The sequence below is a fragment of the Pteropus medius genome, unplaced genomic scaffold, assembly GCF_902729225.1.
Source record: "Pteropus medius unplaced genomic scaffold, Ma_sr-lr_union100, whole genome shotgun sequence".
NCBI lineage: Eukaryota > Metazoa > Chordata > Mammalia > Chiroptera > Pteropodidae > Pteropus > Pteropus medius.
This window is the reverse complement of record NW_024355695.1, coordinates 1,348,211-1,373,513: the sequence shown is the minus strand read 5'-3', so window position 1 is coordinate 1,373,513 and position 25,303 is coordinate 1,348,211. Positions and strand designations below refer to the sequence as shown.

Sequence of the window (25,303 nt, the reverse complement as noted above, 5' to 3'; positions counted from 1 at the left end):
CTAGGTCTTGTTTGCTGAGAGTGTTTTGATGACTGATTCAATTTTGTTACTAGAAATTGGTTGGTTATGATTTTCTGTTTCTTGTTAACTTAGTCTTGGAGATTGTATGTTTCTAGAAATGTATCCATTTCTATCGGATTGTCCAATTTGTGGCAAATAATTTCTCATAGTATTTTCTTATGATTCTTTGTATTTACATGAAGTCAGTTGTTACTTCTCTTTCATTTCTGATTTTATTTATTTGGGTCCTCTCTCTTTTTTCCTTGATGAGTCTGGTTAAATGTTTATCAGTTTAGTTTATCTTTTCAAAGAATAATCCCTTGACTTCATTGATCTTTCATATTGTTTTCATAGACTTTATTTCATTTGTTCCCACCCTGTTATTGTTTCTCTCTTTCTATTCACTTTGATTTTTTTTTGCTGTTCTTTTTCTAGTTCCTTTAAGCGTAAGGTTAAATTGTTTATTTGAGATTTTTCTTGTTTTTAGAGGTAGTCCTGTATTGTTCTGAATTTTTCTTTTAAAACTTCTTTTTCCATGTCCCGTATACTTGGGTAACTATATTTTTATATTTCTTTTTCTCCAGCTATCTTCTGATTGCTTCTTTGATATCATTGTTAACCTAGTCATCATTTAGTAGTATGCTATTTAGCCTGCATGCATTTGTTTCTCAGTTTTTTCTTGTAATAAATTTGTAGTTTCATAACATTGTGGTTTGAGAAGATTCCTGATATGATTTCAATCTTCTTAAATTTACTAAACTTCTCTTGTGACCTAACATGTAGTCTGTCTTGAAAAAATGTTCTGTGTGAACTTGTGAATAATATATATTCTGCTGCTTTGAGATGAAGCACTCTAAAAATATGAATTAAATCTATCTGGTCTAGTATGTCATTTAGGGCCACTGTTTCATTGTTGATTTTTCTCTGGAAGATTTGTCCATTGGTGTCTGTAGATGGTTAAAATTCCCCACTGTGAGTGTATTACCATCGATCTCTCCCTTCATGTTAGTCAATATTTGCTTTAAATACATTTTGGTACTCTTATGTTGGGCACATAGATGTTTTCTAAGGTTATATATCCTCTTGTTGGATTGATTCTTTTATCTTTATGTAATGTCCTTTTTATGTTATTATCGAAGTCTATTTTTTCTAATAATTATTGCTATCTCAGCTTTTTAAAATTTCTATTCACATGAAATATTTTATTCTATTATTTTTACTTTCCCTCTGTGTATGTCTTTCAATCTCAATTGAGTCTTTTGTAGACAGTATATGTATGGACTTGTTTTCTGATCCCTTCAACTATGCTATGTCTTTCTATTGGAGTATTTAATCAATTTACATTTAAAGTGATTATTGATAGGTATATAGTTATTAAAATTTTATTATTCATATTTATGTTACTATATTTTTCCTTTCTTTTTTTAAAAAAAAATTTCCCTCAACATTTTTTTTTGTAATAGTGGCTGTGCGGTGATGAATTTCTTTAACTTTTTCTTGTCTGTGAAGCTCTTTATCTCGCCTTCAGTTTTAAGTCATAGTCTTGCTTGGCAGAGTATTCTTGGTTGCAGATTCTTCCTTTTCTTCATTCTGAATATCTTCTTTTACTTCGTTCTGGCCTGCAACATTTCTACTAAGAAGTCAGTTAATGTTCTTATCAGCATACCTGTGTAAGTAAGTAGCTGCCTTTCTTTTTCTACTTTTAGGATTTTCCTTTTGTCTTCAACCTTTAGCCTTTTATTTATGGTGTATCTTGGTGTGAGCCTTTTTGAGTTCACCTTGTTTGGGACACTCAGCACTTCCTGGACTTGTATGTTTATTTCTTTTGCCATGTTAGAGAAATTTTCCATCATAATTTATTCAAAAATGTTCTCAATTCCTTGCTCTCTCTCTTCTTTTTTGATAACCCTATGACGTAAATGTTATTACACTTGTTCCAGAGGTCCCTTAAACTAGCCTGATTTTTTTTATTCTTGTTATCATGGTTCTTATTGGGTATTTTCTTCTATTCTGTTTTTCAAATCACTAATTTGATCCTCTGCTTCACCTAATCTATTGGTTCCTTCTAGTGTATTCTTCATTTCAGTTATTAGATTCTCTATTTTTGACTGGTTCTTTTATGGTTTCTGTGTGTGTGTGTGTGTGTGTGTGTGTGTGTGTGTGTGTGTGTGTGTGTCTGTATGGTGTATTATGGAGATCTTCTATGTCTCCCAGTCTTAGCCTGGTGATTTTATGTAGTAGGTGTCCTGTGTGACTCAGTGGTATAGTCTCCCTGATCGCCCGTGTCAGTTTCTCCAGGAGTGTCTCTTGTATGGTTTTGTGTGCCTTTCTGTTGTATTCGAGTCTTGATTGCTGTTGGCACATCAGTGGGTGGTATTGACTCTCATGCTAACTGTTTTTGAGGTTTGACCATGCCCATAGCATATAAGCTGTTGTGTGGGGTTTGACCACATGAAGCATGATTTGCCCCAAAGAGCTGCTTGTGTGCCTGTTGAGACTACCCTTTGGGAGTGCCACTTGTGAGGCTAATTAGGTGGTGCTCTGTTGAGGTCTAATGCCAACCTTTCACTGCATTGGTTCTGGAGCCCCTTGGGAGGAACTCCCATTCAGGTCAAAGTCAGTCGCTATCTGTAACCACAGTGTTACCTGGTAGGAACTACAAAGCAATTCTGGTTGGTCACTGCCTGTGTTGGACCTGGGGCAAGTGGGAGAGACCATGTTGTGAAGTCAGGCTGACTGCCACCCCTATTTGTCCTGGGGAAGCTCATCAAAAGGCCCAGGGCATCCAAAGCCTTCAGCCTGCTTCCCAACTGCCCATAAGGCTCAGCAGCTGAAAGATCGTGGGATGGTACACGAGTTGGAGGAGGTAGTATTCCAGTAGTCACCAAGATGGGTCAAATGATGTTTCTCATATTGGTGTAGATTCAGTTTAATTTCCAGTGCTAAACCTGTGGCCACTCAAAAAAGTTTCAGATCATGTCAAAGCCAGCTGCTACTCAACTTGGGGCTGCAGATTCCTGATATTTGTTCAAGAAATACTGCAGCTTGTTCTGGGGTCTATTGCCTACCGCTAAAAGTGTCTCCCAAGGTGCTCTAGCTGAGGTCTTTGATTGCTGCAGAAGGAGCCATCTGAAGAGAGTGTGGGGTGCAGCTGGTTTCTGGGCAACAAAATTCCTACCAGAAATTTGTGAGTTGGGTGGAATGGTATCCCAGCGAGTCCCAGGTGTGGAGTGAGCGGACCTCACAAGGCAAATGCACATTTAGATTTGGCCATGTGGAAGCAAGGCTTAGTACCAGATGGGGGCTAAGATGGCACCTATCTGTAGGCTGCACAGAAGGAGGGCTCAACACAGATCAATGGTGGCTATGTCTCTAGCCCTTGCCTTGAAGCCATACCACTCAGTCTTTCCCTGTATGTCTCTGGCACTTCCTGAACTACTGTCTCTCTGTCAGAGCCCTGTATGTCTCTGGCACTTCCTGAACTACTGTCTCTCTGACAGGGTGTGTACCTGCAAGCGAGTGAGTCTATGTGTGGACCTTTTAAGGGGATGTCTACATTTCCAGCTGCCATTCACCTACCCAGATTGTCGGAATCCCCAAAGATTTTCAGTCAGATTTTCTGGAGACTCTTCTTCCCGGCACTGGAATTCTGGCCAGAAAGCCCCAGTGTGTGGCTGAGGCTCCTCACTCCTCAGGTGGCAGTAGGTTCTCTGCAGCTAAAATGTCTTTCCCGATGCTCAGCCACCACAATTGAGTATGGGACCAGCTCGTTTTGTGTCTCTGACCCTTCTACCAGTCTTGATGGTGCCTCTTTTTTATATTCTTAGTTATAAGACTTTTGATCAGCTAGTTTACAGATGATTCTCTGAGTTGACTGTTTCATAATTTAGTTGCAGTTTTAATGTGGTCACAGGAGGAGGCATGCACAGCATTTACTTACTCCACCATCTTGACCAGAGCTCACCACATTTTATGTAATTGTTAATCAGTGATGGACATTAAGATTGTTTTCCCTTTTCACCTATTATCAATATTACTAACATAAACATCCATGTACAGTTTTGTGCATAAAAGTTTTAATTTCTCTTAGTTACATACCTAGGAATTGAATAACTGTATCAGATCATAACTCCATATTTAACCTCTTTAGAAAACTGCCAAACTTGTTTTCAAAGTGGCTGAACCATTTTACAATACCACTGGCAATGGATAAGGTTTCAATTTCTTCACATCCTCAGCAACATTTGTTATAGTCTTTTTAATTTTTAGTTAATCTAGTAGATGTGAAGTAGTATCTCATTGTGGTTTCGATTTGCAATTACCTGATTGCTAATGAAGCTGAACATCTTTTCATATGTATATTAGCTATTTGCATATCTATCTGGAGAAATGTCTATTCATATAATTTACACACTTTTATTTTTTTATTTTTATAATGTGCATTTGTTTGTATGTATGTTTGTTTGTTTGTTTGTTTATTATGGTGACATTGGTTAATGAAATCTGGTTTCAGGTGTACAATTTAGCAGAAAGGAATATATATATATATACATCTCTCTCTCTCTCTCTCTCTCTCTCTCTCTCCTATATATATATATATATATATATATATATAATTGTATGTTCCCTGCCCATAGTTAGATTTCTTTCTGTAACCACATACTTGACCCCTTTTATCTTTAACTACCATCCTTACCCACCTCTCCTCTATTAATGGTAACCACTAATCTATTGTCTATGTCCATGAGTGTCTGTTTGTTTGTCCTGTTTGTTTATTGCTTTTAGGTTTATATCCCACATATGAGTGATATGTGGTTTTCAACTTTTTTTGGTCTGGCTTATTTCATTTAGCATGATTATCATATGGTCCATCCATGTTGTTGCAAATGGCAGTATTTCATCTCTTCTTATGGCTGAGTAATATTCCATTGTATATATGCACCACAGCTTCTTTATCCAATTATCTATTGCTGGACACTTGGGTTGCTTCCATGTCCTGGCCACTGTGAATAATGCTGGGTTTTTCAGTCTTTGGGAAAAATTCCCAGTACAGAGATTGCTGATTCATATGGTAGATCAATTCTTAGTTTTTTGAGGAACCTCCATACTGTTTTCTTGGTGTTTGTACCACTTTGCAGTCTCACCAGCAGTGGATGAGAGTTCCTTTATCTCTACATCCTCTCCAACATTTGTTTTTACTTGTCTTGTTGATAACACCTATTCTAACAGATATGAGATGGTACTTCATTGTGGTTTTGATATGCCTTTCCGTAATAGCTAGTGATGTTCAGCATCTTTTCATATGTTTATTGGCTATTTGTATGTCTTCTTGGAAGAAGTGTCTGTTCAGATCCTCTGCCCATTTTTTGATTGGATCGTTTGTTTTTTTGTAGTTATTCAGTTGTATATTTAGGATATTAGGCCCTTATCGGAAGTGTTGCTTGAAAATATATTTTCCCATTCAAATGGTTGTTTCTTTACCTTGTTGATGGTTTCTTTTGCTGTGCAGAGATTTTTAGTTTGATGTAGTCCCATTCATTTTTTTTGCTTTTACTTCTCTTGTTTTGGAGGTCAACTTCATAAAATCCTCTTTAAGTACAAGGTCCTTGAGTTTAGTTCCTGTTTTCTTCTATGCGATTTATTGTTTCAGGTCTTATATTCGTGTTCTTAATCCATTTTGAGTTAATTTTGGTGTGTGGTGATAGACAACAGTCTAATTTCATTCTTTTGCAGGTGGCTTTCCATTTTTCCCAGCACCATTTATTGAAGAAGTTTTCCTTTCTCCATTGTATATTTTTGGCACTTTTATCGAAAATTATTTGCCTATATAAACACTTTTATCAAAAATTGTTTGCCTATATAAAATTATTTAAATTCTGTACTCGCAATTCTGTTCTACTGGTCTCTGTGTTTGTTTGGTTTTTTTCCAATACCATGCTGTTTTGATTATTATCACATTTTAGTATAATCTGAAGTCAGGTAGAGTGATGTCACCAGCCTCATTCTTTTTCTCAGAATGGCTTTGGCAACTGAGGGTCTTCTGTGCTCCCATACAAATCTGATGATTTTTTGTTCTATTTTTTTAAGAAATACCAATGGGATTTTGATGGGGATTGCACTGAATCTGAATAATGCTTTTTGTAATAAAGTCATTTTAACTATGTTGATTCTTCCAATCCAAGAACACAGAATATCTTTCCATTTCTTTGTACTGTCTTCGATTTCTTTTAATAGGGTCTTATAGTTTTCATCATATTAGTCCTTCACATGTTTCGCTAAATTTATTCCTAATATATTTTTCTTTTTGTTGCAATTGTTAAAGGAATTATTTTTTCACTTCTTTTTCTGAAACTTCATTATTAGAATATAGGAACCCTAATGACTTTTGAACGTTGATTTTGTATCCAGAAACTTTACTGAATTTGCTTATTGTTTCTAGTAGTGTTGTGCAGTCCTTAGAGTATGCTATATAGAGAATCATGTCATCTGCAAATAGTGACGGTTTGACTTCTTAATTTCCTATTTGGATGCCTTTCATCTTTCTCTTGCCTGATTGCACTCGCTGGGATCTCCAATGTTACATTGAATAACAGAGGCAATAGTGGACAACCTTGTCTTATTTCTGATTGTAGAGGAAAGGTTTTTAGTTTTTCTCCATTAAGCATAATGTTGGCTGAGAATTTGTCATATATGGCCTTTATTATGTCAAGGTATTTTCTTTCTATACCAATTTTGTTAAGTGTTTTTATCGTAAATCAATGCTTTATTTTGTCAGAACCTGTTTCTTTATGTATCGATATGATCATACGATTCTTATTTTTTAATTTACTAATTTGGTATATCACATTAATGGATATGTGTATGTTGAAACATCCCTGTGCCCCTGGGATGAAATCCAGCTGATTGCGGTGTATAATCTTTTTAATATGTTCTGTATTTGGTTCGCTAGTATCTTATTTAGAAATTTTGCATTTCTGTCCATGATAGATATTGTCTGTAGTTTCTTTTCTTTTGTTATCTTTACCAGATTTTGATATCGTGGTAACATTAGCATCATAAAATGAGTTAGGAAGTATTGCCTCCTCTTCAATTTTTGGAAGTATTTGAGGAGAATAGGTATTAAATCATCTTTGAATGTTTGCTAGAATTCACTAGTCAAGCCATCTGGTCCTGGACTTTTACTTTTTGGTAGTTTTTTGATGACTGTTTCCATTTCCACACTGCTGATCGGTCTATTTAGATTTTCCCGTTCTTCTTGATACAATCTACGAAGGTTGTATTTTTCTAAGTATTGGTCCATTTCTTCTAGGTTATTAAATTTGGTGTTATATATTTTTTCATAGTATTCTTGTATGATCCTTTGTATTTCTGCAGTGTCTGTCATAATTTCTCCTCTTTCATCCCTGATTTTGTTTATTAGTGTTATTTTTCTTCTTTCTTTAGTGAGTCTAGCCATGGTATTGTCAATTTTATTAATCTTCTCAAAGAACCAGATCTTTGTTCCATTTTTTTTATTGTTTTCAATTTCATTTATTTCTGCTCTAATTTTGATGATTTTTTTTCCTTCTGCTGACTTTAGGCTTCATTTATTCTTCCTTTTCTTATTTTTTAAGATGAAGTATTAGGTTGTTTATTTGCGCTCATTTTGTTTTATGAGATAAACCTGAAATGATATTAACTTTCCTCTTATTACCGTTTCTGCCATGTCCCAAAAGTTTTGATATGTTGTACTATCATTATCATTCTTTTCTATGTATCTCTTGATCTCTCTTTTTATTTCTGCTCTGACCTAATTGTTCTTTAGTAGTATGCTCTATAATCTCCATGTATTTGTGGTTTTTCTCCCTTTAATTTTCCAGTTGATCTCCAGCTTCTAAGCATTATGATCAGAGAATATGGTTGGTATGATTTTAATGCTCTTATATTTGTTGAGGCTATCTTTGTGTTCCAGCATTCAGTCAATCCTTGAGAATGTTCCATGTGCACTAGAGAAAACTATATAAGCAGCTTTTTTGGGATGTAAGGCTCTGTAAATGTCAATTATGTCCAGTTGGTCTATTATGTCCTTTAAGGATGCTATTTCCTTATTGACTTTCTGTTTGGATGATCTGTTCATATCTGACAGTGGGATATTTAGTTCACCTACCACAATAGTATTTTTGTCTGTTTGTCCATTTAGTTCTGTTAGTAATTACTTTGTGTATGTTGAACCATCCCTGTGTCCCTCAGTATCTTTCTTTACCTTTTTTATTTTGAAGTTTATCTCTTCCGATATTAGTACTGCTACTCCCGCTTTTCTCTGAATGCTATTTGCTTGAAATATTATTTTCCACCCTTGAACTTTTGGTCTATTTTTGTCTCTGGAACTGAGATGTGTCTCATGGAGGCAGCATATGGTTGGGTTTTATTTTTTGATCCAATCTGCAACTCTGTACCTTTTTATTGATGAGTTCAGTCCATTTACATTTAGGGTGATTATTGAAATATGAGGTTTTCCTATAACCATTTTATGGTTTGCTTTCTGGTAGCTCGATGTTTCCATTTCTTCCTCGTCCTTGTGTGTCTGTTTTTATTTGTTTGTTTTGTTTAGGTTTTGTGGATTTTTCCTCTTGTCCTCTTGTTTTATGTTATGTACTTCATTTCTGAATCTTTGGTGTGTGGTGACCATTACTAACATGTGAAAGATAGCTATGTATATACAGTTGTCCATTTTTTTCTGTGTGTGTGACATTTCCATTCTCCTTTGGGAATTTAGATCTCGAATCCTGCCCTTTTCAGTCATTGTTGTCTCATTTTGTCCCTATATATGCTGAATGTTCATTACTATCTTGCTGTACCAAATCTCTTATTATTGTTTAAGCTTATAATGTCCTATTCCTAGTAATGGTTGTACTCCTCTACTTCTATTTGCCTGATAGTCATCTTACTCCTAATTATGTTCTTTTTTTTTTGTCATTTTGTTTTAAGTGAGCTGACCCCTTTCAGTATTTCCTTTAATGCAGGCCTTGTAGTGAAGAATTCCCTTCATCTTTGTATGTTTGTTAAGTTCTTTATTTCTCCTTCATATCTAAAGGAGAGCTTTGGTGAATATATTATTCTTTGCTGGTAGTTACTTTTATTTAATAGTTTGAATATTTGATTCCACTTCTTTCTGGCTTGTAAGGTTTGTGCTGAGAAGTCTGATAATCTAATGAGTTTTCCTTTTATAGGTTACCGTTTTCTTTTCCCTGGCTATCTTGAGAATTCTTTCTTTGTCATTGATTTTTTCTTCCTTTTTCACAGTATTTATTTTATACTTATTATATCAAACAGCATTTTAAACACTGACATGTAAACTCCCTAGTAAGATAAAGCAAAGAGAAAAGTATTTGACAAACAAGATACACCATCGCTTAAGTCTTCAAATGTTATTGCATTTTAACTTTCATAATTTGACAATGCATTCATGAAACAAATCTGAAGACTAGTTTTAACAGACAAATTAAAGAACACTTTTAAGCAGACATGACAGTCCTAAATTGTTTATTAGGAAAGAATTTTATAAACATAGCAGTAATGGTGTAGGCTGGAGAGTATTATGTCTTCTCCAAGCTGCACAGCGAGAACCACCAATAGTATGGTTGAACTTGTGGCTCTTTCCAAGGCTATGGCTCTTGCGCCTTCACATCTCCCTGTACTTGTGGACTGGTATGGTGATCCACTGAGTGTCAGGATTCTGTCTGATAGCTTTATGGAATGGATCAATAAGGATAACCTCAAATAATGTATTTGTGGAATCTTCACCAACTCAGTAAGAATTCAGGACTCTCAGAGCCCCACAATGGTGTCCAGCTTGCTCCTAGCCAACAGAATGAAGGCTTTGAGCAATCTTTAGCTGACTGACATCATGATGGACAGGCTTGCTGTATATTGTACCCCTAGGAACTGGGCTTTTGTGGCCACCACGGTGCATATGAATCCAATATGTGACACACCCTTGCTTGGTCGTGTATCTCAGCCTGCGCACTTTATTGGGCCAGGTGGGGTGGGGGACCTGTGGAGTGCAGAGAACTGGCGGTACTACTAGCAGCATGCCCTGAGAAGAAAGCACATAACATCGAACTGTTTCTTCTTCCATAGCTCCTGGATGTACTTGTGAGTGCCCTTCTTGGTTTCCCTGATGGCTACAGCCTGACGGAAAGGCTGTCATTGATTTTTGATAATTTTAATACAATATGACTTGAAGAAGGCCTTTTGGGTTGAGATAATTGGGTGTTCTCTTGACTTCTTGAATTGAAAGCTCCAGTTCATTCCTTTGATTTGGAAAATTCTCATCAATTATTTGTCTGAAAATGCTTTCCAATCCCTACTCCTTTACCTCCCTTTCGAGAATGCCCATTATTCTTATGTTTCTTCTCCTGATGGTATCAGCTAGTTCTTGTATTTCTCTTTCATTATTTTTCATTCTTTGGTTTCTCTCTTCTTACTTCTGACTTATTTCTAGATTTCTGTCTTTGATATCACTGATCCTTTCCTCCATTTGGTCAACTCCATTTCCCAAGGTTGCTATTTCAGTTTTCATCTCTTTCAGTGTGTTTTTTATCTTCAGAAGATCTATTTGGTTCTTTTTAAGGGTTTCAATCTCCTTGTTGAAAAACTCATTCTCCTGATCTAGTTGTTTTTTTCAATTCCTGAAATTGTTGATATGAATTATTTTTGATCTCATTGAGTTTTTTTCAGAATTACCATCCTGAATTCTCTGTCATTTAAGTTGCATATTTCTATTTCTTTAAGCTTATTTTCTGGAGATTTTTCTCTTTTATTCTCAGCTGCCTTGTAACCTTAGTTGTTCATTGTGGTTAATGAACTCTTTCTCCACCTGAGCATTGATGGAAGATTTATTATATAAAGGTCTCTCTTTAGCCTGTTGCTAAGATGGTGTTTTTCTTTTGGTTTCCCGTATGTGGTGTCTAATTCTCTTGGATCCCTGCTTTATATAAAGTCTTAATAATACCTTTTTCTGCTTATAGATATTCAGTCATGCTCACTACTCTCAGTCTCAATCCCTGTCAGTGTTAGCGACAGTTTTGGTAGCATTTGCTAAGATTCCCCTGGGGCTCCACAGTGTTCAGTCTTGGAGGGTATTGGGAGAAGGGCCCTCTGGGTTTGGGGTTGCGGCTTATCCTCGCATTTTGCAGCCACAGCTGATGATAATCAACTGTTGTTTCTTTACCATTCCTACTCTTTGCCATTCCCACTTCTCTGCCCTCCCCACTTCTCTGCTTTCTGCCCTGATCCCTGGGCTCTGCTGTTGCATGGAACTCACAGCTCTCCCAGGCAGGGCTGTTCAGAGAAACTGCTTCACCTTTTCCCTTTCCCCTTTTCCTGCTAGGAGCTCTAGCTGGGAGAAGCATCCTCTTTGTTTGCTCGTCTACTGACCAACTCCTGGGATTCTGATCTGTGTTAGTTTTTATGTGCAGATTCCTTGCTCAGACGTGATTGTGTATAGGTTGGGTTTTTTTGTTGTTAAACTTTAGATGGTTAGCTTATTGTTGTTTCAAGAGAAGAGATCTGGGGACATCTCTCACTCCACCAATTTTCTGACATCTGTATATCTACACACTTTGAAATTGGTTTATTTATCTTTTTATTGTTGAGTTGTAAGTGTTCTTTATATATTCTGGATACATATCCCTTATAAGCTATTTGATTGGAAAGTGTCTTCTCTCATTTCGTTGGTTTTCTTTTCACTTTTTTCATGGGTTCCTTTGAAACAAAAGTTTTAAATTTTGTCAAAGTCAGATATATCTATTATTTTCTTGTGTTGCTTGTACTATTGATGTCATATTGAAGAAGATGTTTTCTATCCCAAGGTCTTGTGATTTACACATATTTTTTATTTAAACAATTTTATATTTTTATTGCCTACGTTTAAGTCTATAATCCATTTTAAGTTAATGTTTATGTATGGTGTGAGGTAGAATTTTAACTACATTCTTTTTGCATGTATTAGGCATTGTCAAGTGTCAAGGTGGTGAATTAGGAACACAAGTCAAAATGAGAGTAACAATTAAGCCTCTATTCACTTACTGTGATAGTATAAACAAGAAACCAGAAAGAAGGTGTTAGTTCCCCCAGTGTTTCTTTTTCTCCAAAGAGAGTCAAATGTATCAGCACAGATGGGTAGGGAAGGGTTGAGAGGATTATAGGTGCTCTCCAAAACAAAAGACTCCTGTCATTGTAGGAAGTCAAGAGATGGGAGAGTGAGAGGAGGAAAAGCTTAGATTAGAAAAGTACTAAAGACTGGAGATAATTCCCTTCATAAGAATGTCTCAAAGCACATGGGATAGGAATACAGAAATGCATAGGAGCAAGACTGGTGTTGGGGACAGGTGGCTGAGTCCTTGATTGCAGCTCCCTTCGGAGCTTGTAATGCGTTGGCTGTACACATGTCTGGTGTGGGAAAGACAATTTTTCCTTATGGGGCCTGCCAGATAAAGCTTTGATAAATGATGATGGTCTGGTCTGAAAGAGCACATACAGGATTTTGGCCTAGAGCCAGACTCCTCAGCCTGTGGATAGCCATTTGTCCTCGAAGCATTTGTTGAAGGGGCTATTCCTACCTCACTGGCACCCTTTTTGAAAATCAACAGAGATTTAATTGTGGACTCTCAGTTTTATTTTATTGGTCTATATCTTTATCTTAATGCAATACTACACTGTCTTGATTGCTGCAGCTGTGTAATATGTTTTAAAATCAGGAAGTGTGTCTTCCAACTTTGTTCTTTTTTATCAAGATCATGTTGGATATTCTGGTCCCTTGCATTTTCACATGAATTTTAGGACACCCTTGTCAATTTTTAAGGACCTTCTTAATCATACAAAATAAATTATTTCAGAATAATTTACCACATTACGTATTTGTGAATATTATTACTTAGAAGTGTCATATATGGTAGCTTTATGAAGAGAACATGTGGTTACCTGGAACAGCTTGCTTGATTTTGCTTGTTATAGAGATGAATTTTTATTAAAGTATAAAGGAAATGAAATCTGTAAGATTCTGAATTAATTACAAAAACATGTATAGGTATATCTTATTATCTTATGTATTTGGAATTTTTCAAAACTTTGATCTAGTGTAAGGGCATCTGAAAAAAAAGTTAGCATTAATGTATTGGCTCTGTAGAGAGCCAGAAGAGAGAAAAAGCAATTAGGGGGATCATTTTATAAACTATATAAATGTCTAACCAATGTACTATATACTGGAAACTAAAAAAAATAAAATAAAATAAAAAGAATAGAAGTTATTTAATACAAGGTAAACCATGTTAATGAAATATAGTATTTCTTTATTAAAAAGCATTATCAGTACTTAATGATAAATAACTAAAAAAATGCTCACTTTATAATTGCTAATTTTAATCTCACAACTCTCAATAAGAGGAATAGAAGGCCAATATTCTCCAGTTTTACAGAGATAGTAATTGGAGTTCAGAGATTTGAAATGATTTGCCTCTAGCCATGCAGTAAAACAGAGATAGCCCTTGAACACGTTTTCCATCATCATAACACTCTTTTCTCTGAATAAGCTATCTTCTTGTACATATAAATTATCACTTTACTCAATACAAAAAATTTGTATTTAAGTTTCAAAATAGAATTACATGAGATTTATTAATTCTATAGAAATTATAGAGTTAACCTCTTCATGCTATTCATTCAGTCTCATATATATGAGTATATGTGTATATAATTTGATTAATCAATCACTTTGAACAGCTTAACATCCAGTGGCATATATCTCACACAAATTTGAAGCAATATGAGGACTAAATAAGAGATAAATAACAACAGAAAATCTAATGACATTCACAATATATAATGGTGAAAATGCCATTGGCCTTAGTGGCAAAACAATTTTTTATTGGGAGACAGAAGTCTATAGTTAAGACTTTTAAATACATTGATAGAGGTGATTTAGTAGATACACAAGCAATATGAGATTGGAATCTCCATTATGGAAGGTCCATGTCCACTTTATTCCATAATTCTCAGTGACTAGCACATTGCTATATACAAAGTAGGTGATCAATGATATAAATTAATTGATGGAATAAAGTATCTCACACAGGGAGGACAACTTTTATAAAAGTGTTAAGTTTGGCATGGAGAAGAAGTTGCAAGTTCTTTAAGTTCTGTACAATACTAGATGTCTTTTAATAGTGCCTTCTCACTCTACATTTCACTAATGTTCTGGGAAAAAAATGTATATTTTTTTCATGGCCTCTGGTCCTAATGCAGAAAAGCTGTTTATCAAATTGTTTGGGAGTGAAGCCTGGATCAGATCTCAGATATAAATCTCTTTTTGAGAATAAGCTAAAAGTCTCCATTTCCTCAGGCTGTTGTTTTTGTCTCTTGATTATTTTAAAATAATTTCTTAGTCTATCTAAAATTTTGCCCTTTTCTGATAATAATTGTGCATTGTGCTTTATGGGATGAATTTTAATAAACAGTGAGCTGTAGAGCCAACCCAACATTTTAGACGATTTGGGGCAAGCTTTAGAGAAAACACAATAATGTTGCAAAGATTTATATTCCAAATAACCCAGCCTCTGATAGCATGAAGCTAAGCTCCTTGGAAATCTCTTAAAGAATGTTCCAAGTGACGGTCCTTGATAATGTTAGTGCAACCAGAACCCCAGAGCTGAAATCTTACTTTTTGACCTCCTAGCAGTAGAAGACCCAGAAGGAAGCAAAACAGATTGTGAGCTGAAGAAACAGATTTTTTTTCTAGGAAAGAAGAAAACTGTATCTTCCTGCCTCTCAATCACATCAAGCAAATATAACTTGCAGTTCAAAGTAACACTTCAAATATGTTGTACTGTATTTAGCTTTAGTATACCGTTTTCCCTCCTGGGGCCACGAAAGTTGTTGATTATAGCCAGTTAATGAAATCGTAACGATGGTTGTAAGCACCTGTGTTGACTTATATGCTTCTCAGCATAGATTACATTTTGAAGGTTAAAAAGCATATAAACAACCTTCCCTAAAATTGTCATCAGTTTTCGTTAGGAAGCTATTAATGGGATGAGAAGCACTGAATAGCAGGGACTAGGCAAGAAGAGTTCCTCCCCATTAACTGTCTGTTAGCAACAGTTGCTAAACACAGCAAGATGGTTAAAATTGATCTCTAAAAGGAGCATAGGTAAAATGAAAATTTTTCTATTTGAGAATTTAGGATGATATATGCTGGGCTGATTTCTGTCTCAAGGTATGGAATAATTTACTCAAATCAAAAAGGCTTTACTCTTTCAAGTTCTCATTTAGCCAGTCATTTTACAAGCATATGTTATTGGTCCAAAGGGAGTTAGTATGCAAAAAAAAAATGAAACTGGACCACCTTCTTACACCATATAGAAGATTAAACATAAGGTAGATTAAGGACTTACATGTAAGACCCCAAACTATAAAACTTCTAGAAGAAAATATAGGCAGTAAACATAGGCAGTAAATATTTCTATTAGTAATATCTCTTCTGAGGGAAACAAAAGAGAAAACTAAACAAATTACATCAAACTAAAAGGTTTTTTTTTTTTCATAGCAAAGGAAACCATCAACAATAAAATAGGCTAAATAATACCTATGGAATGGGAAAAGAAATTCACCTATGATATACTGATAAGAGGTTAATATCCAAAATTTATAAAGAACTCATACAACTCAACAAGAAAAACATAAAGCATCCAATTGAAAAATGAGTGGAATACCTGAATAAATATTTCTCCAAAGAGGACATAGAGATGCTCAATAGACATATGAGAAGATGCTCAAGGTCACTAATCATCAGAGCAATGAAATTTAAAAATTAAAACAATGAGATATTGCCTCACAGCTGTCAGAATGTCTATCACTGATAAATGAAAAAAGCAAGTGTTTGGACCTGAACAGATACTTCTCTCTAGAGGACATACAAATAGCCAACAAATATATTAAAAAGTGCTCAACATCACCAGCTATTAGGGAAATAGAAATCAAAACCACAATGAGATGCCATCTCACACCTGTTAGAATAGCTATAATCAACAGGACAAGTAATAATAAATGTTGGAGAGGATATAGAGAGAAAAAGAATCCTCATACACTGCTGGTGAGACTGCAAATTGGTACAGCCACTATGGAAAATAGTCTGGAGGTTCCTCAAGAAATAAAAATGTAACTACCTTTTGACTCAGCAATTCTACTTCTGGGTATTTATCCAAAGCAAACCAGAACACTAATTCATAAAGATCTACACACCCTTATGTTCACGGCAGGACTATTCACAATAGCCAAATATGTAGGCAACCTAAATGCCCATCAACAGATGATTGGATAAAGAAGTTATGGTTCATATATATAATGAAATATTACTCAGTCATAAGAAATGAAATCCTACCATTTACAATGACGTGAATGGACCTAGAAAGTATTATGCTGAGTGAAATGTCAGGCAGAGAAAGATAAATACCGTGTGATTTCACTTATATGCAGAAACTAAGGAACAAAATGAACAAAATAAGCAAAAGCAGACTCACAGATACAGAGGGCAATCTGATGACTGCTAGAGGGCAGGGGATTGTGGAGCTGGGAGGTAAAAAGTGAACAATTGAAGAAGTACAAATTAGTAGTTACAAAATAGTCATTGGGATATAAAGTACAGCATAGGGAATATAGTCAATAGTATTGTAATGGCTATGTGTAGAGCTAAATGGGTGATAGAGTAATTGGGGGAATCATTTCATAAACTATATAAATGTCTAACCAATGTACTGTATACCTGAAACTAATAAAAAATGTAAAATGAGAAAAAGGGAGTTAGTATGAGCAGGTACTCATTGTGGATTATGATAAATTCAACCCCATGATTGACTCAAATTTCTTGCCTGCTTGATGCTCAGTCAAATATGTCATCTATGTAAAAAAGAATGTTTTCATCTTGAACTATATGAATTGACAACACCACAGTATTCAATGCAACTATGTGTTAATGTTATCTTGAATAATAATGTGTAGTACAAGAGAATTTTCTAACTGGCAAGCCTCAGGCTTATTTTGGCACGTGTGTGTGTGCACGCGCGCGCACACACACACACACACACACACACACACGCATTGCTTAAGTAAGAAAATGTAGACTTCCACATGGCTTAAAAAAGGGAAAATACAGAGATTTTACCTAAAAATCCAGACTTTAAACCTGGAAGATCTTGCTACAATGGTTTCATGTTCATGCTGGCAATAGTAAGCTAGAGCTAAGAATAAGAAGCATCTTCCCTTCTTCAGGTAGGGTAGGAGCTCCAAAGATTGGCACAGTTTTCACCATTATCCAGTCCATGCCACACATTTATATAACCAGACAAGCCCTTGTAAGTAACTGTGTTTTGGACTCCTGCAAAGATTGCTATGTGAGTAAAAGTCAGCCTGAATTAGTGAAAGATGAAAATTACAATAATTTTAAAAGAAAGGCAGGTGTTCTCTTCAAGCACATAATTCATCAGAACATAAACTCAATCATCGAATTACACTTTGAATGTGCTATTTCTCCCAACATCCTTAGAAATCATCTAGACAAACCCCCTCATTTTATGACTGGAAAGACTGAGATCCAAAGACTCTAAGGAATTTGCCTAAGATCTTTATACTTAGTTTCTAAAACAACTACTATCAGAAATATTAGTTCACAACTCTTTTTAACTACTCTGCTACTTCAAATTAATAGATATGATATTTTCAAATAGGACATGATTCAATTTCTATTCTAATGACCCAGGTCACATTCCATCTCTTCTCCAAAGCCTTTCATGACTGGTCCAACTTACCAGGACTTCCTGTCCCATAAATTGCTTTATGATATATAATTTGTACCACTCATTTGGGTACCCAATTGTGTATTGCTTGATGAAGTTACTTATCTCTAGTATATGCTCATTAACACAACAAGGTTATGAGTTCCTCAAGGGCAGGAGCGGTATTGTATACTTTTCTCCACAGTAACATCCAACATGTGGCTGAACACTTATTAAGTGCTTGTTTAATAGTTGCTGAGTTCATATGAATTTAATTGAATATCTGCAGCTGCAGCACAAATCAGGAAACTTCATTTGCTTGACCGTGCCAAACCCCTCCTTCCATTAGAGTAGAGTCTGTGCTTTAACTGAGATATGTATTTTTGTTTTTTATCCTCCAGCCACTGGCCAATCCTTGTCTCTGAGCTATCAAGAGATATTCCTTTAGATGGAAAGATAAAGGAAGGCTCTTTGGCATGTAACTTTACAGTGGAGAAACCTACCTTAATCTACTTGTCCTTTTCTTGAATTTGGAATTCCACAGTATCTTACCTGTACCATTTTGTAGCCTCTAATGCTTTCTACTTTGTATTTCAACTATTGGTGGCAATCGAGTTGGACCTTGTAGGATAAAAGAGTTAATCAGGCAGAGTGGTAGATAGACATGCAAATTAAAGATAATAATGCTTAACTCAGAAGGTCAATAGAACCCAGAAAAATAAATCTTCAGTATTTCTGAGGGTATCTAGTGAGTATATATATTATCTCCTAATGGTAGTTTGTTAGTTTTAACTCAGTAGTTCTGTTCTTTGCTATCCTGAAACTATTGGACCACTTATTGCATTTCATTGAAAGATAGGGAAATTATAGTCAAACATGGGAAAATACATGTTTTTGTTGTATTTTGCTTGTTTTGTTATATCAAGGGCAGATGCCCTGGCAGTGCATGGGAACCAGTGGATATAATTTCTAGGGATAAAGTTAAGAAATTATTTTTCTTCTGTTCAATTAGAGACCTGGAATTTAAATGATTCACTGATCACTAATATTTTGTCACAGCCACATTTTTTTTTTTCCCATGAGAAAGGAGAAACTTAATTCTCCGGATGATGTCTTTTAGTATTAACTAAACGCTTATGTGGCATATCAGTTAATTAGAATCTGAATCAAGTTTGAGAGATAAACTTCAGAAGATGATGAAAATTTTATTTGGCTGGCTTGCAATGTTCAATTTTCTGTGTAAATGATACTACACCATTTTGTTACTGAAAGCCCATTTCTAATGTAAAATCATAAATACAAATAAAAGATTTAAGACCATTGTCTGATAGTTTCGAGCCCATCGTTTGAAAATTCAGCCTGCCCTATCACATTGTTTTGCAGTGACTCTGACTATGTTGGCTATGCTTATTATAAAATGACCAGTTTTACTCCATTACATCTTTATTAGAGAACTCAGCATTCTCCTAGCAGTTTAAAACTTATCTTAAATTTTTATGAATAGATCCTCCTATTTCCTAGTGAAATAGTTTATTAAAATCAGTGTAGTTATTTATGAGTTTAGTGAAAACTGAAGATATGCCCTCTTAGGCCATCCATAAAGACAGTGTTAGAAGTGTGAAATGACTGATGGGAAACTTACACATTAGGTCTTAACTATTCAGGGCACATGTATGGCTAATGATGCAGGAGCCTATAAGATCACTCTGCTATCTTTATTAGCCTCCAAGCCTAGAAGCTCAAGAGAGCAAAACATGGAGAGTCACATGAATCAGAATGCTTCTATATAAAATAAATGGAGAAATTGTAGGCTCTGGGATAGAGGGGCAGCAATGGTTAGGTTGATTGGGGCCTATTACTTTCTGCTTTCCTTTCCTTCCATCCATAAGCATTTATCAATTATTTACCATGTCCTAGGCACTATCAAACATTATACTCCAAGCAATCTCTCAGACACTTGAGATATGAAGATAAAAACTTATGGGCACTTAATGAGACACAGTTGAGTCAGGAAGGTAGAAATTCACTGTGACATAAACCTTTCTACTATAGGCACAACATAATAAAGTGTTTGTGAGTGATTTGAGTTACTTGGATTTGGTTATAGTGGAGGTCTCTATGCACAGTGCATGGCACATAGTGCCCAGTAGTAATAATTAAAATATAGAGAGCATTTACTGGGTGACAGGCACTGAAATAGGTTTATTACATGTATAATGTTCCTTAATTCTCAACAAGAATCCAATGAACTAAGTACTATTATTACCCTCACTTCACAGAAAATGAGACAGAGAGGTTAAGTAACTTGCTCAAGGTCACACAGCTAATAAACAGAATAATAAAAATTTGAGCTCAGGCAATGTGACTCCAGAGATTGTTCTCATAATTACCACAGTGTGCTGCCTCTCATTAAATGTTAATTGGTAGAATTGTGATTATTATTGATAATCTTGAAATGCCACTGTAATTTGGGTGATATCGAAGTGTGTGTGACTTTTATTTGTTTTTACACTGATAGAAATTTTATAATTTCCATGCCATTATGAAACAAAATTATGAATTGTTTTAAATTTTATGTGATAGTAATGATGATGACAATGATGATAATTATAGTTAATTACTACTAGGTGCCACATATTGTCATAAATGTCTCACATTCCTTACCACAAATATCTTCACAACAACCCCATTAGCTAGGTACAATTATTACCCACTTTACACATGAGAAAACTAGGGTAAATAAATTAATTTACTCAAGGTCATATACATAAAAAGCAGCAGAGTAGGAATTCACATCCAGGCCTTTCGCCTCCACAGTCTATGTATTAACCTCCATATTATACAGCTCATGTACTTGTGACAGTTCTATCACAGTTTTCTTTAAGAAGTTTCAGAATATGTGCCCTCCTCCCATCTCCCCTGCAGTGTTAATCCCAGGTCCTCAGTTTTACTTAAGACGAGTAAGCTGGTAGCTAAGACATAGAGTATGTGGAAGATGTCTATACATACTTTCCAATTCCTTTGGTATGCAACATAGATGGATGATACCTTACAGGGATTGACTTTTTTCAGGCCATGGGTATACAGGGAGCAGTAGAAACAGTAATAACCATGAGCAAATGGCACAGAAAACGTCAACAAATACATATTGTCCATCTGTTCTGAATAAGGCCTTTTTCTAGCACTGAGGATACAACTTGAAACAAAATAGACAAGATTCTCTACCATCATGTAGTTTGCATGTTAATGGATAAAGATGTGCAATAAGCTACAAGTGTCCTGGAAAAAAGTAGCCCAAGGAGTAGGAATAGAAAATGTCATGACAGGGGAGGGAATGCTATAATGTTAAATAGGATGGTTAGGGCAGGCCTTGATTAGAAGAGAATATTAAATTTTTAATAAAAAGATGAAGGATATTTCCATACAAAATCTTGTACATTAATGTTTATAGTGGTATTATTCATAATATACAGAAAGTTGAAGCAAACCAAATACTCATTAATAAATGTATGGGTCAACAACAAAATGTATACTTATATGATGAAATATTATTCAGCCAAAAAAGGAATAAATTCTGATACATACCACAACATGAATCAATTTTGAGACATGATAAATAAAAGAAGCAAAATTTAAAAAAGGACACCAAATGTTTTTTCCATTTATATGAAATGTACAGAATAAGAAAATCCATGGAAAGAGAAAGTCGATTAGTGGTTGCCAGAGTCTGAAGAGGGAGAGTGGAGAATGACTGTTTCTGTGTGTGTGGTTTCTTTTTGGGATGATGAAAATATTCTGAATGTAGAAAGTGATGATGGTTGTACAACTTCATGAATATACTAAAAGTTACTAAACTATACATTTTTAAATGGTAAGCTTTATAGTATGTAAATTATATTAATTTTAAAACCCTCAAGACAAAATTATATTTGGCCAATCTAAGCAAATGTGGCCAAGTGAGGTTTCTTCAGATCTAAAGGCAAACAGACTGCCCCTAGAAGTGAAAGGAGGCAGTAAGAAGCCAAGGCCGTTCTCAATCTGAAGCCCAACCTTCTACAGTAAAGGCCACAGACCCTGAGAATTGTGTTGGTCAGCCCAGGTAGGCAGAGTTTTAAGAGTCATGATGTCACAAAGACCTCTAAGAATATTATAGCCATCCTTGAGTGCAGCATACAGACTGTCACAATGTTGAATGTCTCACTGAATAGTGCCTTGAACAGAAAAAAAAAATAAAAAAAAACAAAAAAAAACTATGTCACAGCTATTTCTCTGATGGTAAAATTCATGAGGGTGATGCCTGGTATTCTCTTATTCCAGATTAGATCCACGGTTAGAATAACTACAGTGGGCCACTGTGTTAGGCACAGACTGCATGGTTGTCCTAATGGATATGGCTAATCCCACCCCAAATACAAGTCCTCAGAAGTAAGGGATTGATGAAAACACTGCATTAACATATTTAATAAAACAAGCTAGAAGAGACTTTATTAAAAAAAAAGTACTTCCTGGTAAATAATTTACGTACCTTTTCTGCATAGCATTCTGTTCACACCGTGTATAATCTTGTGATATTACCATTTATAATTGTGGATACACTGATGTAGAACATGTACTTTTAATACTTAAAGGTTAATGTTCCCGTCCATCAATAAATGAATAAACAAATTATAATGCATCCATACAATGGAATATTTTCACCCCATAAAAGAAAAGGAGTACCAATATGTGCTATAACATGATGAACCTCAAAATCATGTTTCTAAATAAAAGAAACCAGACACAAAAGACCACATATTATATGATTTTATTTGTATGAAATGAGTCATTTCATAGCCAAATCCATGGAGACAGAAAGTAAATTAATGATTGCTAGGGGCTTAAAAAATGGTAAGAATGAGGAAGTGACTTTTCAATGAGTATGGAGTATCCTTGGAACTGATGAAAAATTTTCATAATTATAAAATGATGATACTCATGCAACTCTGTAAATATATTAAAAATTACTGAATTGTGCAATTTAACATGGTTAATATTATGATATGCAAGTTATACCTCAATAAAAATATGTTTAAAAAATACTTTCAAAAAATGCTAAAGAAAGTAAAAGAGAGAGCCATGCCAATAGCTGGGGAAAGAGTTTAAGACAGGAGAAATAGCCAGTTCAAAAGCTCCAAGGCCAGAGATGTCTAGCATGTTTTAAGAATGCTAAGTGGCCCATGCAGATGTAGTGCAGTGAAACATAAAGACAGTAATAAGAGATGAGGAGATGGAAGTAACAGGAGGCCTTGACTTTGATTTATACTCTAGTGAAATGGGAAGACATTGGAGGTTTGAGCAAAAGAGAAACATTATCTGTTTGTTTTTGCTCATTCTGGCTTTTTTTGTTTTTTGTTTTTTTAGATTCATGTAAGTTTAATTATATTGAAAAACAACTTCTGTAGATAAGGTTGAATACTACGATGTATAGAATGTGCATTGTTTTACTGCTAATGTTCTATTTTAAAGTATATGTATTTGACATGTGCTCGTAGTACTCTTCATCTGTTAAAGTTAAAGGTAGGTCAAAAAATATTACAGTATAAAAGAATTTTATATGTACACAACTAGCTCAGCTGCATGAAATGTAGTATGTTTGAATGAAAAGGACTAATGGATTAGGTGAGAGTGTTATTTTAGTCAAGTCTATCATATAATTCACTGATACAGTAATAATCATCTTTATTTGCAATTAACAAATCAAATAGTATATTTCAGATTTATTAGTTTCTGTAATTATTTGCCTAATGTTGAAATAAAGTGGTCTGGTTCTAGAAAATCTTTTAAAAATAGAAGTAAAATAGGTTCCTCTCCTTCCTGGCAATTGGAGGCAGGAATGCATTTTAACCTTTTTTGTGTGTGTGATATTATTTTTTCCAAGCTTTATTGAAGTATAATAGACAATTAATTGTTCATATTTGCATTGTACAATTCAATGAGTTTTTTTTTCAATCATACTTGGCATATAATGATTTATTAGTTTTAGTTATACAGCATAGTGATTAGAGATCTATATAACTCATGAAATAGTCACCCTACTAAATCAGGTACCTCTTTTCCCCTTTATATATTTTTACAACATTGTTGACTATTTTCCTTATGCTACACTTCATATCTCATGACTATTTTGTATCTATCCATTTGTACATCTTAATCCCTTTACCTTTTTCACAGTCCTCCCAACACATTCTCCATCTAGTAGCCCTCAAATTATTTTCTATATCTCAGAGTTTGTTTCCATTTTTGATGTTGTTGTTGTTGATTTTGTTCTTTAGCTTCCACATGTACATGAAATCATGTGATATTTATCTTTATCCAACCCATTTCATTCAGCACAATACTCTCTAAGTCCATCAAGTCAATATCATTTTCCATCCCTTCCTTTTAGTCTGTGTGTGTCTTTTAATCTGAAGTGAGTCTCTTGTAGGCAGCATATGTAAGAGTATTGTATTGTTATCTATTCAACTTCCCTATCTTTTGATTGGAGCACTTAATTTTTTTTTCCATTTGAGATACTTGTTGATAAATATGTAGATATTACCATTCTTTATTGATGTTTTTTATACATGTTTTTTCTTAAAAAACCCTCCCACATTTTCTGTAATACTGGCTCAGTGTTGATGAATTCCTTTAGCTTACTTTTGTCTGGGAAGCTCTTTATCTGTCCTTTGACTCTAAATGATAGCTTTGCTGAATAAAATATTCTTGGTTGTAGATCTTGGGTTTTCAAATCTTTGAATATTTTGTGTCAAACCCTTTTGTCCTGCAAAGTTTCTTTTGAGAATCAGTAGCCAGTCTTATGGGAGCTCCTTTGTAGGTAATTTATTGTTTTTCTCTTGCTGCTTTTAAGATTCTCTCTTTGTATTTAACTTTTAGCATTTTAATTATGATGTATCTTGGTGTGGGCCTCTGTGTTCATTTTTGGGGGGACTCTCTGAGTTTCCTGGGCTTGTATGTCTATTTCCTTCTCTAGGTTAGGGAAGCTTTCCATTATTATCTCTTCAAATATGTATTCAACGTCTTGTTCTCCCTCTTCCGATACCCCTATGACATGGATATTGTTACCTTTAATTTTGTCCAATAGGCTCCTTAAATTATTATCATATTCTTGGTTACTTTTTTCTTGCCATTCTTGTTGGGTGTCCTTGGCTTCTTCGTTCTCTATATAGGTGTTTCAATCTTCTTCTTCCTCCAGTCTGTTGATTCTCTCTAATATACTCTTCATCTCAGATAATGTGTTCTTCATTTCTGACTGGTTCCCTTGAATTGAGCAAAGGAGTAAATATGTTGATTTTGTTGGGAGCCAGGCTACTCATGGTGAGAGATAGGAGCTACAAAATATAAAATGGTAAAAAGCAAGAATGATGTGAAATTACTATTTTCCCAAGTCTGTCCACTAAAATGACTTGAGCAATGACACCTCAGTTACAATGACCACACCTAGCTACAATTTCCAAGAA

At 34.9% G+C, this 25,303-nt stretch overlaps 1 pseudogene; it reads right to left on the bottom strand.

Annotated features, from left to right (window-relative positions):
* Positions 1 to 9,538: 9,538 nt before the first annotated feature.
* LOC120599882 (60S ribosomal protein L15-like) overlaps positions 9,539 to 25,303 on the bottom strand; it is a 55,262-nt pseudogene continuing 39,497 nt past the window's right edge.